Below are 6,228 nucleotides of genomic sequence, written 5' to 3'. Positions count from 1 at the left end.
AGGTTTGTTAACTGAGTCTGAGAAGATAGATTAGATTAGATTAGCTATATTGGTGATATTGCAAAACAAGTTGTTGCTTTCACAAGTCATAAATACAAAAGCTGAAATAAACAAGAATAAGATAGATATAAAAGATATGAAGAACATCGAACAGTTGCTAAAATTAAATAATAAATAATAATAAAACATAGTCGATAAACTATGATGTATATATAATTACACGGGTCAACACCAAATTTGACTTTGACTGCAAAGCATAAAATTTCGATAGTTTAGATCCTAATTAGACGAAAAAAAAATATATGGCATGAAAAAGTTTGCTTCTGTGTTTAGGAGACTGATTCAACGATAGCTTTTACAATAAAAACAAGCAACATGTGGAGCCCATGGCTTGTCTTGATTCCAAACAGGAAAATCAAAATATGCTTCATAGGCTTCAGAGAGAACGTGAGATGCCTTTAATTCGTATTTCACGTCACGAATTATAATAAATTGACCACATATAAAACAAAATGCATCAGCATCGTATTTACACTTTCTTGACGATATTTGAAGTTTGCTGGGCTAGTAAACAACATCTGATCATTGTTTATGACTCGAGTGCCCTCTAGCGGCACCTTGTAAACGTTAACACCCCACTCTCATCGGACGGTCTTTTTGAATGATTGAAAATTATAAAAAAAATTAAGAACGACTATTAATACTATAACTATCACAAAAGCAAACTTTCTACCAAAAAAAGTCATTTTCTTTTCGTTTTTGTGCATAATTAACCGGAAAATCCTTGAATAAACGTTAGGACAAAGAACAAAAATTTTTTTGTAGAGTCGTGTTATTTATTTCGTTCAATAACTTGAATATAATTAATAAAAACAAACATGGTGTCGATTGTTATAGGTTATAACCCATACTTACGAGGATGTATTGATATCTAGTTAGCCTAGACCAGTGCATAAAAAAATATTGCGTTACCATAGCAACGGACAATAACTCATTAGAAGTGTCAGTGTGGAATTTAAGGTCAAAAAAGTAAACAAGAGTTACACAACAAATTAAAAGAAAGAAGATATCCACCAACATTGTGAAAATCGAAAAATTGGAGTATCGAGCTATCATCAAGTAGGTGTATTTAAAAGGGTTAAGAGGTAAGCAGATTTACGAAGATATGCTTAGTACCTTTGGTGATCGAATGTCCTTCGTATGCGACCGTGAAAAATTGGACTGCGAGCTTCAAAAGAGGTAAATTTTCCATTGAAGATGATGACCGATCGGAAAGGCCAATTTCTGTGTCAGTCCCCGAAAATATCGATGCAGTTCATGACATGATTTTTTATCAGACCGTCGAATTGGGCTAAAACGGATATCTGAAGCACTGAATATTTCATACGAACGCGTTCATCATATAGTTCACGTCAATTTGGACATGGGAAGAATTGCTGCAAAATGGATCCCCAAAGGTTTGAATGTTGACCAAAAGCGGGCAAGGGTAGAAGCATCGCGTTCGATCTGTGCTCGATATCGAAAACGATGTAGACTTCTTAAGCCGAATTGTTACTATGGATGAGACTTGGGTACATTTCTACGATCCAGGAGCAAAGCAACAATCGATGAAATGGCGACACTTTGGTTCTCCAAGACCGAAGAAGTTTCGTGTCCAAAATCGGCTGGAAAAGTTCTTGTTTCAGTTTTTTGGGATTGATTTTTTGGATAAGGGTAAAACAATAACCGGAGATTACTATTCGATATTACTGACCACTCTACGTGACAAAACACCCCCGCACACAAATCTCATGTTGCCGTAAAAAATTCGTGATTTAGGGTTTGATTTACTGGAACACCCCCCTTATTCACCAGATTTGGCTCCATCCGACTATCATCTCTTTCACAACTGAAAAAAAGTTTAGATAGTCGTAAATTTCCTTCCAACGAAGAGGTAATAAAAGCTGTGGAGGTCTGGTTTGCAGAGCAAGAAGAAACAGTTTTTTTGAAAGATCTAGAGACGTTGCAGGTTCGCTGTAATAAATGTATCCAATTAAGAGGAGATTATGTTGAGTAATGAAATATTTTGACATTGAAATTTTGTTTGGTTCTTTAGTAGGCTAACAATTTTTCAATATATTCTCGTATATCTCGGGATCTCGAGACCCTGACTCATAAGTCAAGATTGAACAAAAAATAATTCCTTGGCCCCAATACATACACCTTCGTACATTTTCACATATCTTGCTTTTCTTCGATAAACAAGTGTGTTAGAGATCTGAAAATTTCGGGATTTGATAACATCCATGGTACCTACAAATCCTATCAACATGGTTCAAATATCTTTCAAGGACAAATTTACCATTCTTATATCCTTATTAGGGTCTTTCTACCAAAAATTACAACGTACAGAAACTTCAAACACTTATTCAATGTACCTATTATTTAGTCGTTTTTATAAGACTATCATCAATGTAACGAAACGGCCCTATGAAATTATGAACGTATATGGCTTCGGATAACAACAGAAAGAACATCATCATCCATTCTGCGCTGTAGTAAACCGAGAATAAATGTCAGAATTCTCATTCAGGTCAAGCGGGGTTTTGGAATCCCATAACAGGATCTTTTGGTAGTAGCGCGACGCCGGTTTTCAGCTGTTATCACTGACTCCTGCCAGGCGTCAGTAATCGTCGTCGCGACGCACCAGAAGCACATGCCGTCCGTTGCAAATCGAGCGCGTTTCTGAAGTCGTGAAGACATCGAGCCTCGTGCAGAAATCTCGAATATTCTCCCGTTCTTGTAGCACGTTCGGAGTTCAAGCGCGTTCTTCGAGTTTTCTCTTCTGAGGAAGGGTTTTGGTAATTTTGCGCGAGTGATATTTCCGAAGCGTCTCTATCGAAGTTTGAACAGTAGTTTCCTAGAAGGTTCCTCCTGGATCGTATAAGACGGAAGTCCAGGGCTATCGCCGCAAAACGCGGCAAAAAAGTCAAGGTGGGTCTGAAAAATTTTTTTTGGAATTTGGTATAAAAATTTTCAATTTTCTCGTTCATAAAAAGGAGTAATTTGGACGTAAGAGTGTTCTATTTTGATCAAAATTCTGTCTTCACTGGAATCTACGAAGGCGTAGAAGGGCCACATAATATTTTAAAAATATGTTCTTTGAAGTCGGAATTTCTTTCTCATATGTACTCGTGAGTACAATGGACAAGAAATCAGTACACCCGATGTGTTTTCATGTTTCTTCAGTTCTTACATGAAGAGGTGATGAATTGGTTCATTTCCAAATAGATATATGGAGATATTCATGATAGATCTCAAAATAAACACGTTGTTCTTCAATGAATATTTAACTTGACGTATTCTATTGAAGAAAATTGTCATCAGGTTCATGTTTTTGAATAATTATGAATTGATGTCGTAGACAGGTAGAGGACAGGTTGGGCACAACCTGCCCTCTGAAATAGTAACTATAAGAATAACATTGAGCTCCCAGGCCCCAAAAAAAAAGGCTACGCCAATGTAAGGACTTTATCTAAAAGCCTTTTATTTCAGCTGAATATTTCCACAATCAGAAAGATTGTGAATGAAGAGGATGACAAAGAATTTCCTTCTATTGAGAGACCCAAAAAAGTGGTGGCATTTGAGAATTTTATGTTTGAGTGAAGTAATGCGAAATGCTTACTACAGGATTTTCGATGAATGTCATCGTAGAATAATTTCCCGAACATTGATTTTTCATTTGACTTGTCCTTTACAGTGTAAATGTCTTAAGGTACCAATAAATACCTAATTATTATTATTATTATATCAATTTATTAAGATGAACAGCCAGAAATACGCGCCAGTTTTCCTGTTAATTGTTTATTCATGTGAAATTTTTGTTCAAAGGTGTAGTTTATCTTGACTTGAAACTTCCTTTAATTCCTTTTACTTATATTGATGCAAGTTGATTTTTGTTGAAGAATTTAACATTCTTATAATTATCTGTTAATTCCGTCGGGAGATACCCATTCCCAACCACTGCAACATATGCATTTAATCTTCGGGTTAATATTTTTGAAATCTACAACTGATGTAACGTATTCAAACTTCAGCCAAAGAAGATAACGAACATTAACTCTCCTCAAGCTAGTGCATATTATGATATTATACTGATCTCTTGTATCTTCCATGCAAATACATAACTGGATTTGGTATGCCTTAAATCAGTTTGTATAAACTTCAATTATATTCGTCACATATTTTCCGAAGAGATTCGACTTTGTGATGAAATACCTAATAACAGGAATTTTTACGTAGAACGGGCAACATAGCGTTGATTTAAAACCCAAAAATGTTTTGACAAGCGTCATAACCCCATATTTTCGTACTATACAGAGTGAAATGTGTCAAATTTCCATGGCCAACCGACTGCAAAAATAAAAAAAGAATGGAGTATATATAAATTCTCTTACATTGAATATGTTCGCTACCGTCTGACGTATTGTGGATTTTAGAATATCAGGGTATAACTATTTGAATGAGCGGACCTGAATTCTAAATAGCACTTTCTGAAACCCTGTCTCTTTTTTGAATCACTTTCGGCATTTTCGTAATAAAAATTGATATTAGTTGTGGCAACGGCGTTATGACATTAACGACATTTCATGTGTGCCAACCTTACTCCGTTCTAGTTACAAAAACTTGAGAAAATTATTTCATTGCACACCGACTACTAAAATGCAGTATACATTACATATGATTTCATCATGCAAGGAGGGTTGAATAATATCCAAGAACATCCTGTATAAATAACAATCACTTTCATCATAAATGTAAGAACACACACTATGAATGAATTTCAGTATTCATTAAAACAGTAACACATTGTATTACGAAAGCGAAACCTATCATCAATCCCTCTGTATATATGGACAAATAATCTATGTCGTCGAAGAACACCCTGTGCATCTAGCCTAGCATGTATCGGTTCCGAAGTGAATAAAATTCCGACTTCAAAGTCGGAATTTAGTAAAATTCCGTTGCATCTTTTGCAATTGAAATATCAAGACATGAGTATGAAAATTTTAAACTTCTTCCATAAACCTTTATATTCGATCATCCCGTACATTGACAAAAAAGTTTTTCATTTTTACGATAACAACAAAGTAATTGAACTATTAAATTCAAAACATTGGCTTAGTAAGGTCATAAAGGGTGAGAAACGAATGTTGTTTATAAATAAGACTTTTCTCTTCCATTTTTCGGTACTTTACCCTGTTTTGTGTTAAATATCACATCACTATACAGGGTGAGTCTTTGACACGTACAAATATTTTAACAGTATATTCTTGAGGTCAAAAGAAACACTTTTCCTCCACCATTTTTTTCCGAATCGGCATGGTTTGGAAAATACAGGCTGTTGAAATACCATAAAAAATCGTAATTTTAGAAACACAAATGGTTTTATCGAATGAAGTGTATTTCGGAGTATAGTTTTTTATTTATTTGATGAATCTGTTTCGAACACAAGATATCACCCACAACTTTCAGGTTTCTCATTACTTACCCTAAAAATACCAAAAATTACAAGAACTCAATATTTGAACGTTTTGTAAAATAAGTATTCTTTATATTTTCCTGTTAAATGCGCCGTTTCCGAGTAACTTGATGTTCGAAAATTGAAAAGTACCTATCTGTGAAATTTGGAAAATTTAGTAGGTTCTTTGGCTGAATATAACTCTGTTTAAAAGATCCACAGATGTGTAGTGTCTAGTGTCACATTTTCAGCTAGTTATTCTGAAGGTGATTTTGTTTTTCTTGGAGTGGCATAGCTCATTGTGAAAACTTGAAATAGCTATATCTTCTCAAGACTTAATTGAAAAAAAAATGGTTTAGGAAAAAAGTGTTTCTTTTGACCTCAAGAATCTACTTTTAATATAATTGTACGAGTCAAAGACTCACCTTCTTTATATCCTTTATTTATTAAGAAAAAAGTTTACTGGCAAATATTTTGTTTTTCCCTCAACAAATCAGGAGATGAATGGAAAACTTTAGCAAGAAATAATAAAAGAATGATTGAACTAGAAGAACAATGAAGAAAAAGACCACAATAAAACATCTAAAGTGATATCTAGTTACTTCTCGAAAATCATTTTATATCATATTGTTACGAGACCGTTTCCCACAAGAAACACGGAATCGCATCGGAACCCGAAACCCAGGATTCCTGGAAGACGACACAAGGCGTGACCACCGATTGTGACT

The 6,228-nt window shown here is 34.7% G+C and overlaps 1 protein-coding gene across 1 annotated transcript in view; it reads left to right on the top strand.

The window, feature by feature from the left end:
* The first annotated feature begins 2,516 nt into the window (after positions 1–2,516).
* LOC123309346 (transient receptor potential-gamma protein) overlaps positions 2,517–6,228 on the top strand; it is a 297,127-nt gene continuing 293,415 nt past the window's right edge. The window contains exon 1 of the mRNA XM_044892426.1: positions 2,517–2,973. The gene's annotated coding sequence lies outside the window, so the exon portion shown is untranslated. The remainder of the gene's footprint in view (positions 2,974–6,228) is intronic.

Source organism: Coccinella septempunctata, chromosome 3 (assembly GCF_907165205.1).
Source record: "Coccinella septempunctata chromosome 3, icCocSept1.1, whole genome shotgun sequence".
NCBI classification, from domain to species: Eukaryota; Metazoa; Arthropoda; class Insecta; order Coleoptera; family Coccinellidae; genus Coccinella; species Coccinella septempunctata.
The sequence above is the reverse complement of the archived record's forward strand: the minus strand, read 5'-3'. Positions and strand labels throughout refer to the sequence as shown.